This window comes from Portunus trituberculatus, chromosome 5 (genome assembly GCF_017591435.1).
Source record: "Portunus trituberculatus isolate SZX2019 chromosome 5, ASM1759143v1, whole genome shotgun sequence".
In the NCBI taxonomy this organism is placed as follows: Eukaryota; Metazoa; Arthropoda; class Malacostraca; order Decapoda; family Portunidae; genus Portunus; species Portunus trituberculatus.
Genome location: NC_059259.1, coordinates 7,657,296 through 7,669,795, shown reverse-complemented (window position 1 = coordinate 7,669,795; position 12,500 = coordinate 7,657,296). Strand labels below are relative to the sequence as shown.

Genomic DNA, 12,500 nt, shown 5'->3' with positions numbered 1-12,500 from the left:
GTGACAGGACGGATTAGAGAAGGAAAGAAAGTGCTGAAGTGAAAATGTGTTCCAGTACTGAAGAAATTAATGCAAACTTCTTCTCCTTTATCTTCTTATTTTTTGTATTGTGTTTATGTAAGAGGGGAAATCTGGCTAAGGTAAAAGAGGTAGAGAAAAGAAAAGAAAGGGTCCACTTAGTTGCCAGGTCCCGTGCAGGTCCTGGAGAAATACCTAAAAAAAAAAATAGATAAATGTGTTCCTTATTTCATTTTCTTAACTTATTAGCAGCAATATGGATACAATACGTGAAAAAAAGTGTTAAATAAGTGGTAACACACACACACACACACACACACACACACACACACACACACACACACACACACACACACACACACCTCTACATTTCCTCAACGTACTGGACTTTCCCTCACTCAGAACTATTGGCAAAACATCGATACACATTTGACAAAGAGCAACGTCACCTCACTCTTACTCTCACTCGTACTCTCACTCTCACTCCCACTCATACTCTTACTCCTGCTCATTTCTTCTTTCGCGGCACGGTTCTTTAAATTCGCGGGAGTAAAAGCGCTGGGGTAAATAGGAGCATAAATTTAGCGTTCCAGAAGATATATTGGCGTTGTATATTTCGCGTTATATCTCACGGGGTATTGTGTGGGAGCCTACGGGATCACGGCGAGAGAGAGAGAGAGAGAGAGAGAGAGAGAGAGAGAGAGAGAGAGAGAGAGAGAGAGAGAGCCATCAATAACATTACCGGACATTTAATATCGTTCCCTTAGAAAAAACAACCATTTTCAAAAAATATTATGGCGTCACAACAACATGCCTATGACAGAGATTAGGCCTATATCAGAGAGAGAGAGAGAGAGAGAGAGAGAGAGAGAGAGAGAGAGAGAGAGAGAGAGAGAGATGTCGTGGTTTAAATTCATTGTTTTCTTTAATTTAAGTAGAAAATGAGCTCCCACCGATAGAGAGAGAGAGAGAGAGAGAGAGAGAGAGAGAGAGAGAGAGAGCCAGTATCCCAGGTGAGGTGCGGACGCTTCAGTGAGGTGTAAAGTTACCTTCTCTAACTTGATAACAACTTATTGGCCGGGACTCTGAGGGGTGGTGTCGCCTGCAGCACTGCCCCCTCTCCCCGCCCCCCACTCTCTTTCGCCCACCTTCTGTAGGCCTCGTTTTCTGTGGGGACTTTTTTTGATAGGTGAGAAGAAAATGGGAATGTGTCCTTTAAATGACTTGAATAGAAAATGGGAATAGGTTTTGAATTCCTTATATAGAAAATTGGAGTAGGTTCTTGAAATTGCTTGAATAGAAAATGGGATTAGGTTCTTTAAATTGACTATATAGAAAATGGGAATATATCCTGTACATTACTTCTATAGAAAATGGGACTAGATTATTTAGATTGCTTGATTAGAAAATGAGATTAGGTTCTTTAAATTGCTTCTATAGAAAATGGGAATAGTTTACTTATATTAGTTATAGAGAAAATGGGATTAGGTTCTTTAAATTCAATATAAAGAAACTGGGAATAGGTTATTTATATTATGTAGAAAATTGGAATAGATTATTTATTTTTTTATGTAGAAAATTGAAATAGTTTTTATTTTATTTTTTTTAGATTGCCTATATAGAAAACGGGGATAGGTTGTTTAAATTGCCTGTATTGAAAGAAAATGAGAATAGGTTTTTTAAAATTGCTTATATTGGAAAACAAGAAAAAAAACTATGGAAAGAGAGTAAAGAAAATAAATATAAAAAAATGAAAAGAAAAAAAATGTAGAAAAATGTTGTGAAAATCTTATTTAAATATCACGATTTAGAATTGGATTAAAAAACAAATTATAGGAAAATTTTACATACAAATTCTTTACAGGAAGAGAAGGAAAAAGCACAATTTGTAAGTTTAAATATAGAAAATACTTGATAACATTAATTGATTCTCGTATCTTTAAATCAAATACGTTTTTTTTTTATATCATATTGAATTAACTCCTTCAGTACTGGGACATATTTTTACCTTGAGCTTTGTGTACCATTAGATAATTTTATTGACATTAGGAAAAATCTATGGCGCTTAGAAGATAAATAGCCACAGTCTTCACTATTTTAGCCCCTTCAGTACTAGGACATATTTTTACCGTGAGATTTGTGTACGATTAGACCATTTTATTTACATTAGGAAGGGTCTATGGAGGTCAGAATATAAATGGCCACAGTCTTCACTATTTTAACCTCTTCAGTACTGCGACACATTTTTACCTAGAGATCTGTGTACGTTTAGACCATTTTATTGACATTAAGAAGGGTCTATGGAGGTCAGAAGATAAATGGCCACAGTCTTCACTATTTTAATCCCCACATGAGTTTCTGAAGCTGCATAAAATCACCAAATAGTAAGCAGAATCAGTATGGAAGAGAGAGTTCGCTGGGGGACTGACAGATAAACAAACATAAAGATAAACAAATATCCTGGCAGTGAGAGAGAGAGAGAGAGAGAGAGAGAGAGAGAGAGAGAGAGAGAGAGAGAGAGAGAGAAACACAACTATAATTTCTCTTGTAATGCAATGAAGGAATATGAAAATACCGGTAAAATTGCATAATTTGAGAGAGAGAGAGAGAGAGAGAGAGAGAGAGAGAGAGAGAGAGAGAGAGAGAGAGAGAATATATCACTTACAAATCAATGAAGAAAGCAAAAAAGAGAGAGAGAGAGAGAGAGAGATCCAATATTGAGATGTGGAGGAAGTCTAGCGCCAGATGCTCCTTGAAAATAGTATTACTCCACCTCCAGGACCTTTCTACAAAATTGCCTTCTAGTGACTCTCTCTCTCTCTCTCTCTCTCTCTCTCTCTCTCTCTCTCTCTCTCTCTGTCTGTTTCTGCATTTTTTTTCTTTTTTATTTTCCTTCATTGGTTTATGTGAGAAATTGCTGTGTTCTCTCTCTCTCTCTCTCTCTCTCTCTCTCTCTCTCTCTCTCTCTCTCTCTCTCTCTCTCTCTCTCTCTCTCTCTCTCTCTCTCTCTCTCTCTTTTCCCTAATGCGTGTGTAGCTTTTTAATTTCTTTTCTCTGCTTGAGTTCCTTTTAATCTTTTCTTCTTTTTTTTTTACTTTTTATTCACAATTTTTCATTTAAACATTCATCCCCCTTTTTTTTTCTTGACTTTTTTGGTTCTTTGATCTTTTTAATTTGTTTTCTTTCTTTCCTTCTTACGTGGAAGTGTTTCATTTTATTTTCTATTTTTTTTCTATTTATTTTTTATGTACTACATGAAATATTTGTCCTTTTAATTTTTTTCGTCTTTTTTTTTATTTCTTTCAGCAAACTTTATTTTTTGTCTGCTACACGAAGGAGGATTTATTATTATTATTATTATTATTATTATTATTATTATTATTATTATTATTATTATTGTTTATTTTAGTATTATTTTTCATTTCTCTATTAATTTCATTCATTTTTTTTCTGTATCTTTAATGTCTCTTTCACAAATCTCATCTTTTTTTTTTCTTTTTAGTTTTTTATTTTATTTTTATTTTGTTTATCTTTATATTTATTTCTATTATCATTGTTATTTTTCATTTACCTCTTCATTATTTATTCGTATTTTTTATTTATGTATAATTTCTCTGGCGGATCTCATTTTTTTATTTTATCCATTTTTCATTTTTATTCATTTATTATTTTCTTGTATCTAATTTCTCTTTCTTAAATCTCATCTTTTTTTTTATATTTATTTCTACATTTTTTATTAATTTTTCTGTGTGTCCAATTTCTCTCTCACATAATCTCGTCTTTCTGCATTTTTCTCTTCTTTTCAGGACATTCCTCACATTTCCTTTACCCTGACAGTCTCAAAGAAGATGGGGGGAGGGAAGGGATGAGGGAATGTAATGTATAAATCTTTATTCATTTTCTTTTCTCATTATTTGGCTTCTTTTTCACCGTACATAAAATCTCTACCCCTTTTCTGTAACCTCCATTTTCTGTTCGACCAAGAAGGACTGTTGTATAAATTCCTAACTGAATATACACGTTTCTCTTATTATTTTGTTGTTCTTCTTATGGGTTATGTAGCATATTTCATCTATGCTTTTTTTCTTCTTTATTAACCCAAATCGACTCTTCCTTTCCTTACTTGAAATATTAAGAAAAGTGAAGGAAACAATGTGTAAAATCTTAATTAATCTTTATTTTTTTATGTTTTGTTCTTTTTTTTCATTCCAGAGTATATAAAAATTCTCTCCAGTTCATTAATATTTTGCTATAAGCCTCATTTTTTGCTACACGAAGGACGGACTTACTCAGACGACTTATAAGAGTGAAGGAAGTAATGTTTAAATCGTAATTCATCTTTATTTTTCTTATGTCTTGTCCTTTTTTTTTTTTATTCAAGAGTGTATCAAATTTCTCTTCTTTTCATGTTTTACTATACACGAAAGATGGACTTACTCAGCCAACTTATAAGAAGATTAAAAAGAAATAATGTGTAAAATTTTTCTAATCCATCTTTGTTGTTCTTATGTTTTAGTCTTTTTTTCATTCTAGAGAACATAAAATTTCTCCTCATTTATTTAATTATTTTGCTATAAACCCCATTTTCTGTTGCACGAAGGATGGACTTACTCAATGTATAAGAGTGAAGAAAATGATGTGCAAAATTTCTATTAAGCTTTATTTTTGTTTTTGTTTTACCTCTTTCTTTAATTCCAGAGTGTATAAAAATTTTTCTTTCATTATTTCATGTTTTCTGTAAGCCTTATTTTCTATTAAACAAAGGATGGACTAACTCAGGCAACGCTTAAAAGTGAAGAAAATGATATGCAAAATCTTAATTCGTCTTTATTTTTCTTGTTTCTTGTGTTTTTATTGCAAAGTAAATAAAAACTGTCTTCATTTATATCATTCTTTTCCTATAAACGTCATTTTCTATTACACGAAGGATGGAGGGATGCAAAATCTTAATTAATCTTTATTTTTCTTGTGTCTTGCCTTTTTTTTATTGCAAAGTCGATGAAAACTCTCTTGATTTATTTCATTCATTAATTTATTTCATCTTTTCATTTTCTATTACACTTAGGATGGACTAAATTGTGTATAGCAAACGAGATGATACGTGTCTCTTCATATTTTTCACAATCCTTACAACTTCTCTTTTGCAAATCCCATCTTTTCACTCCTTTTCTTTCAGAGCAGCTCCCTCGTTTTCTCTACACACACACGGTATCAAAGGAAGACTCAGGTGTAATGTGTAAATATCAAAACATTTACACATTTTTTTTTTTTCAGCTTTCATGCGTGTCTTTGGTAGTCCTCCCTTCACAAACTCCACTTTCTGTTACACTTTCATGACGCCCTTCACGTTTTCTAACACTGACGCTGTAAAAGGAGAGGGAAATTAATATATGAATTTCAAAGAGAAGAACTTTTTTTTTTCGTTTTTTAATCGTTTTATGTGTTTTAACTTTTGTCTGGAATATTTTTTTTTTACTTTTTCTTTTTTATTTCACTCTCAAAATTACGCAGAGGGAGAAGGAAGCACTAAAATACAATAGAAAAACTGGAGCGATGTGTATTTTTTAATGTGTATATATTTTGCAAGAGAATTTTACTTTCATAAGCATCATTCACTGTTTGTTTATTCATTTATTAATTTATGCACTAACTTTAAAAAACCTTACTTACTTATCTCTCTTCAGCACACACACACACACACACACACACACACACACACACACACACACACACACACACACACACACACACACACACACGAGAATTTTACTATCAAAAGCATCATTCTCTTTTTATTTTTTTTTCATTCATTTATCTATCTACTAACTTTAAAATCCCTTACTTACGTATCTGTCTTTAACACACACACACACACACACACACACACACACACACACACACACACACACACACACACGAGAGGTTTGCGAGGAAAATTTTTAAATCTACAGTAAACTTTTCTCGTTTTTTTCCATAACTCCATTTTTTCCCAAACTTTCTTTTTCCCAACACCTTCCCATCGTCACCTCTTTTTTTTTTTTACCTTTATCTTTGACACACGACGGTAAAAAAAAAGGATAAAAAAAGATAGAGGGGGGAGGGGAGGTGGGGTGCTATTGTATATTTTTACTACAAATTTTTATTTTTCACATTTTTTTCATCCTTTTTCTTTATTCTTTTCATTTCTTTTCCTGGCAACTCCCTTTTAGAAGCACCAATTTTACCTTGCACTTTTTCATCTCCTTTCGTATTTTTCTTTTTTATTTTCGTGTAACACCTTCCCACGCACCTTTCCTTAACACTCAACGTAAAAAAAAAAAGCAAAGAATGACAAAAAATAGTAATAAAATAACAAAGAGAGAGAGAGAGAGAGAGAGAGAGAGAGAGAGAGAGGAGGAACTATTGTGAAGATTTTTTGCACACTTTTCTATATTGCCCAGAGAGAGAGAGAGAGAGAGAGAGAGAGAGAGAGACTATTGTATATATATTTTTGGGCTTAAGAGCTTCAAGAGACATCAAAAGGCATCGTGATAAAAGCTTCACTTCTCTTTTTGCTTCACTTCGGTTCACAGTTTCGAGTTTGTGAATCTGAAACACAGGGACTCGGCCGCGATTCTTCCCCCTTCATGCAGCTTCAAACGCCGCCACGCACAAACACACGCACGCAGACCCTTCTCCCAACCCCCCTCCCCCCCCCACATACACACAGACGACCAGCCTTAAGTGCCGCACATCAAAGATCGCAAACGGTGCTTCATCCACGCTCGAGCTCAAATTAATGGCGACTCGAAGCTCCGAACAGCCGCCTCATTTCCGTTTTCTTTCTGTCCTTCTTTTCTTTTTCTTTTCCTTGTTTTCTTGCCTTGCTCGTCCGTTTTCTGTTGTCTTGTTTTGTTTTCTTGTTAATTGTGGTTGATTGTTTTTTTTTTCTCGTTTTCTTTTCCTTTTTTCTTGTCTTTATTTTTTTTTGTAGTTTTCTTTTTCTTTTTCAATTACATTCCTGTCTTGTTTTTTCTTAGTTTTTCATTTTTTTTCAGTAATTATGTCTTGTGTTATTATTCTCTCTCTCTCTCTCTCTCTCTCTCTCTCTCTCTCTCTCTCTCTCTCTCTCTCTCTCTCTGTTTCCGTTCAGTTGCAAACGCTAATTATCTTTTTTTCCCTCCATTTCTCTCTTTCTCTCTCTCTTTTTAACACACCTTTCCCCAAGCATTGTTCAAAAGGATTATGAAGCACTTAATTAATTTCTTTGCTTCGTTTAGGCTCGTGAGCTTACCCGGTTCGTTGGTTCGAAGCTTCGGATCCGTGGGGCGTGAACATCGCTTTTGATAAATGTTTCGTAAAGGTTAGGAGAGCGTGACGTTATTCCTTTCATCATTTATCGTTAATCCTTTTCGTCTCCGTTTATACATTTGTTAGTTCCAGTGAGGAGTAATTAAGCTTTTTTATTTCTTCAATTATTTTTGGTTATTTTTATATATATTTTTTTTATTGTTGGGTTTTTAGTGTTTAAGTTTTAATCGCTTCTTGATGCAAATAGAAGAAATGAGACGTGAAAAATGAGAAAAAAAAGAAATAGATTGATAAAGATAGACTCAAGTAACCGTAAAGAGAGAGAGAGAGAGAGAGAGAGAGAGGGTTTCTTTTTTATTTTTCATTGTTTTTTTTTCTCTTTTCTTTCGTCTTTTCTTTGCCTTTAGTTGTGTTTGCTTGTTAAATCTTATTCTTGTTCTTATTTATTGTTTTCTTCTTTGTTGTTGAAGTTGTTATCATTTTTGTTCACCTTTTCTTGTCTTTTCTTCGTTTCGTGACATCAAGCTTTGGATTAACTTTCATCGTTGTCCAGCATAGAGGCCGACACCACCACCATCACCACCATCATCACCACCACCATCATCACCACCATCATCACCACCACCACCACCACCACCACCACTATGAGTCATCACCACCATGTTATCACCACTATTATCTGTCACTACCACTACTAGTATAATTCACCATGTCATCACCACCAGTCACCACCACCACCACCACCACTATGAGTCATCACCACCATTTTATCACCACTATCATGTCACTACCACAATTTTTTATTCCCTTTTACTAACAAAATACCAACTTTTTTCTTGCTTTTTATTCTTCTTCAACTTATTTTTATGTTTCCTTCTCTGATATTGAAGTTTTTATCATTTTTATCGTTTTTTTTATTTTCTTTTTTTTTCGTTAATTGTGATTCGCATATTAAGTTTAATTCTTGTATTTTTTTCTTCTTTGTTATTATAGTTTTTGCTAATTTTTCGTGTATTTTTTGTGTCCTTGCCATTTTGTATCATCAGCCAAACTTTTCTTTTTTTTTCATTCCTTTACTAAGAAAATAACAACTCATTTCATTATTTTTCTTCTTTTTTCATCCTTTCATTTTGTCTTTTCAATTTTCTTCCTTTAATACGAAAAATAATGACTTCCTTACTTTTTATTCTCAATCTTACTCTATTTTTTTTGTCATGATCCTTCCTTTCGTTTTTTCTTCCTTTACTGAGAAAATAACACCCTACTTTCTTTTCATCCTTTCTCTTTTCTTTTTCTCGTGATAATTGTCTCTAATCGTCACGTGACATTTGAAGTCTCTCAGGGTAAGAAAAATCAATAAGTTGGTGTATTTTTTATAGTTACCCCTTCTGTTCATCAAATTCCACCTCCATTTTCTTTCGTTTGGTTTTTATTCACTTTTCCTCAATTTTGGGTTTGTTTTAATGCGTTTATCGGGTTCGGCAGCGCTTTCTCATCTCTCTCTCTCTCTCTCTCTCTCTCTCTCTCTCTCTCTCTTTGTTTCCTTTTTTTCTACTTTCAGAAGGAGTAAAGAGTCTCGTATATCTCTCTCTCTCTCTCTCTCTCTCTCTCTCTCTCTCTCTCTCTCTCTCCTCAAAAAATGTATATATGTGTTGATACGTATGTAAATAGATAAGTTTAGGACGATAGATAGATAGAAAAAAGAGATAGACAGATAAACAGACAGATAGATAGATAGATAAAGAGAGAGAGAGAGAGAGAGAGAGAGAGAGAGAGAGAGAGAGAGAGAGAGAGAGAGAATACTGGATACCGTGTGTGTGTGCGTGTGTATTTCTGTATGAACAAATATGTATGTATGTATGTATGCATGAATGTATGTATGTATGTATGTGTGTGTGTGGTGTACCAGTTTCCCTGCCTGTATTTGTAAGTTCTGACGAATGTATGTGCCTTGTCTGCTCTGTGTGTGTGTGTGTGTGTGTGTGTGTGTGTCAGTGTGTGTGTGTGTGCATGCAAAACGCACATGAATATTGGCGCGTGCAATCATACACATCACACACCAGGTTATTTAATACACACAGCGGCCGTTCACGCCTCGCCTTCCTGCAAACGAAACGCAAATCCACTTAATCCAAAAAATCCGGATTCATATTTACATTTCTCATGCAAAATTTATGTCCACCTCTTTTTTTTTCATGTTTTTTTGTGTATTTTTTTTTTATCTGTGTGTGTGTGTGTGTGTGTGTGTGTGTGTGTGTGTGTGTGTGTGTGTGTGTGTGTGTGTGTGTGTGTCGGGAAAGTGACTTATTACATTATTTAATTGATTTTTTTCTTACTTTGTCATTTTATTTTCATTCATATAATTTCATTTTAACTCTCTCTCTCTCTCTCTCTCTCTCTCTCTCTCTCTCTCTCTCTCTCTCTCTCTCTCTCTCTCTCTCTCTCTCTCTCTCTCTCTCTCTCTCTCTCTCTCTCTCTCTCTCTCTCTCTCTCTCTCTCTCAATTTTATTCTTTCATTCATTTCAGACACGTGAATATTTTCAATTGTCCTTTTACATTTATTTTACTTTTGTTTCTTTTCTGTAATCCTTTCCTTTTCAGTATCTTTAATTTTCTCTCTCTCTCTCTCTCTCTCTCTCTCTCTCTCTCTCTCTCTCTCTCTCTCTCTCTCTCTCTCTCTCTCTCTCTCTCTCTCTCTCTCTCTCTCACTTCACTTAAAAACCCAAAATATTTCCCTTCTACAAAACGTTTTCCTCCTCTTAAGACTCTCACAACGTTTTTCCTCCTCTCATTTCCCTCTTACAAGTCGTATTTCTCTCCTTCAACCCCTTTGCAACGTTTTTCCCTCTCTTATTTCTCTTCTACAAAACGTTTTTCTCCTCCTTCAACCCCTTCGCAACATTTTTTCCTCTCACATTTCCTTCTTGCAAAAACGTTTTCTCACCTTCAACCATTTCGTAACGTTTTTTTCCTCACATATCCCTCTCACAAAACGTTTTTCTGTCCTTCAACCCCTTCGCAACGTTTTCTCCTCTCTCATTTCCCTCTCACTAAACGTTTCTCTTCCTCTTTACAACGTTTTACTCCCTCTCATTTTTCTCCTTCAAGACTCACAACGTTTTTTTTTCTCTCTCACAAATTATCTATGTTTGCCTACGTTTTCTTCCCTCTTACAAAACGTTTATCTCCTTTAAGACTTTCCCAACGTTTTTTCATCCTTTTACACTTCCCTCCCCACAAAACGTTTCTCTCCCTCCTTACAGCGTTTTTCTCCATCTCATTGCCCTCTCTCCTTCAACACGCAACGTTTTTTTTTCCTCTCTCATACATTACCCTCCCACAAAACGTTTCTCGCAAGACCCTCACAACGTTTTTCTCTCTCAGACCCCAGAAGTGAGTCAGCCCCTAGAATTCCGGAGATGGAGTCGCTGGTTAGAGCGCAGAGAGGCACGTCAGCCACCCTCCTGTGCCCCGCCCAAGGACACCCCGCCCCCAGCATCACGTGAGTCAGGGAGAGAGAGAGAGAGAGAGAGGGGGTGAATAGTGTGTTAGAGAGAAAAACGAAGTGGATATGAAGTGCGATGAAGGAAAGAGAGAGAGAGAGAGAGAGAGAGAGAGAGAGAGAGAGAGAGAGAGAGAGAGACCACCTAACCCCTCTCATCGTTGGAGTGGTCTGAGAGCGAGAGTGAGAGGGAGAAGTGAGAGGAGAGGAGAGAATTGAAGTGTATGGAAGAGTGTGGTTGAGGCAGAGAGGGAAGAGGGAGGGAAGAGAAGAGGGGAAGGAAGAGGAAGAAGTACTGAATGGAAGAAAACGGAAGAACTAAACCAGATTACGTTTTCTATGTGTCTCGAATGTATAGAAATATTTTTTGTCAATTGGCTGACCTCCTCCTCCTCCTCCTCCTCCTCCTCCTCCTCCTCCTCCTCCTCCTTTTCTTTTTCTCCTCCTCCTTCTTCTTCTTCTTCTTCTTCTTCTTCTTTTCTCCTAGTCTTCTTCCTCCTTATCCTTTTCTTCCTCCTTTTCCTCCTCCTCCTTCTTTTCATTCTCCTCTTCCTCCTTCGTCTTCTTCCTCCTTCTCTTCTTCCTCATTCTTTTCCTCCTCCTCCTCCTCCTCCTCCTCCTCCTCCTCCTCCTCCTTTCATTTATTATACGAAGAATTATTGATTTGTTTTATAATCATTACAACATATCCCTCTATTACATTTTTACATCACATTCTTGACATTATCTTCACCACAAAAACATCTCAATTATTTATCTATTACACTTCACTATTAAACCTCACCATCCCTCAACCTACACTCATTACAAATTATTACACCACACAATTACAATCCATTACCACAGTCACCACATTCGCCACATTTATCTACATTCCTTTTACTGCCACATTTCATCATCAATCCTCATTCGCTTCTAATGTTCATGTGTAACCCCTTCAGTACCGCGTTCTTATATTCATTCTATTTTTTATTTGACAATTTTTTACAGCTTCAGAAACTTATGTGTGGGATTAAACTAATAAAGACTGTTGCCATTAATCTTCTGACCTCCACAAACCTCACTTAGTGTCAATAAAATGGTCTAATTGTACCTAAAAGTCATGGTAAAATTGTGTCCCAGTGCTGAAGGGGTTAAAGTGAGTTACCTTCTGTTGCTGTTCCTTCCATCAAGGTTTCTTTAATTTAATTACGCTGCTATGCAAATAAGAATCGTCTAATTGTATTCATGGTAAAAATATGTCCCAGTACTGAAGGGGTTAAATCGAGTCACCTTCTGTCATCTCTTCATTGCTATACCTTCTATTAAGCTTTCTTTTTTTTAGTTACGCTGCTATGCAAAAAAAATCGTCTAATCGTACCTAAATCATGGTAAATTTGTGTCCTAGTACTGAAGGGGTTGAATTGAGTCAACTGTCATCTTTTCATTGCTATACCTCTCATCAAGCTGTCTTTTTATTCACAATTACGTTGGTATGCAAGTAAAAACCGTCTTATTGTACCTAAAAATCATGGTAAAAATATGTCCCAGTACTAAAGGGGTTAAACTGAGTCAACTTCTGTTATCTTTTCATGCAATACGATTCTCTTCATTGGTACCCCTTCATCAAACTCTCTTCTCTCACAATTATGCTGTTCTTCGACCTTCTGACAATTTCGAGTGTAATATTCAACTAACATTTCTATTTCTC

The 12,500-nt window shown here is 35.4% G+C and overlaps 1 pseudogene; it reads left to right on the top strand.

Annotated features, from left to right (window-relative positions):
* Positions 1 to 12,500, top strand: part of LOC123514920 — a 205,384-nt pseudogene that overhangs the window by 141,214 nt on the left and 51,670 nt on the right.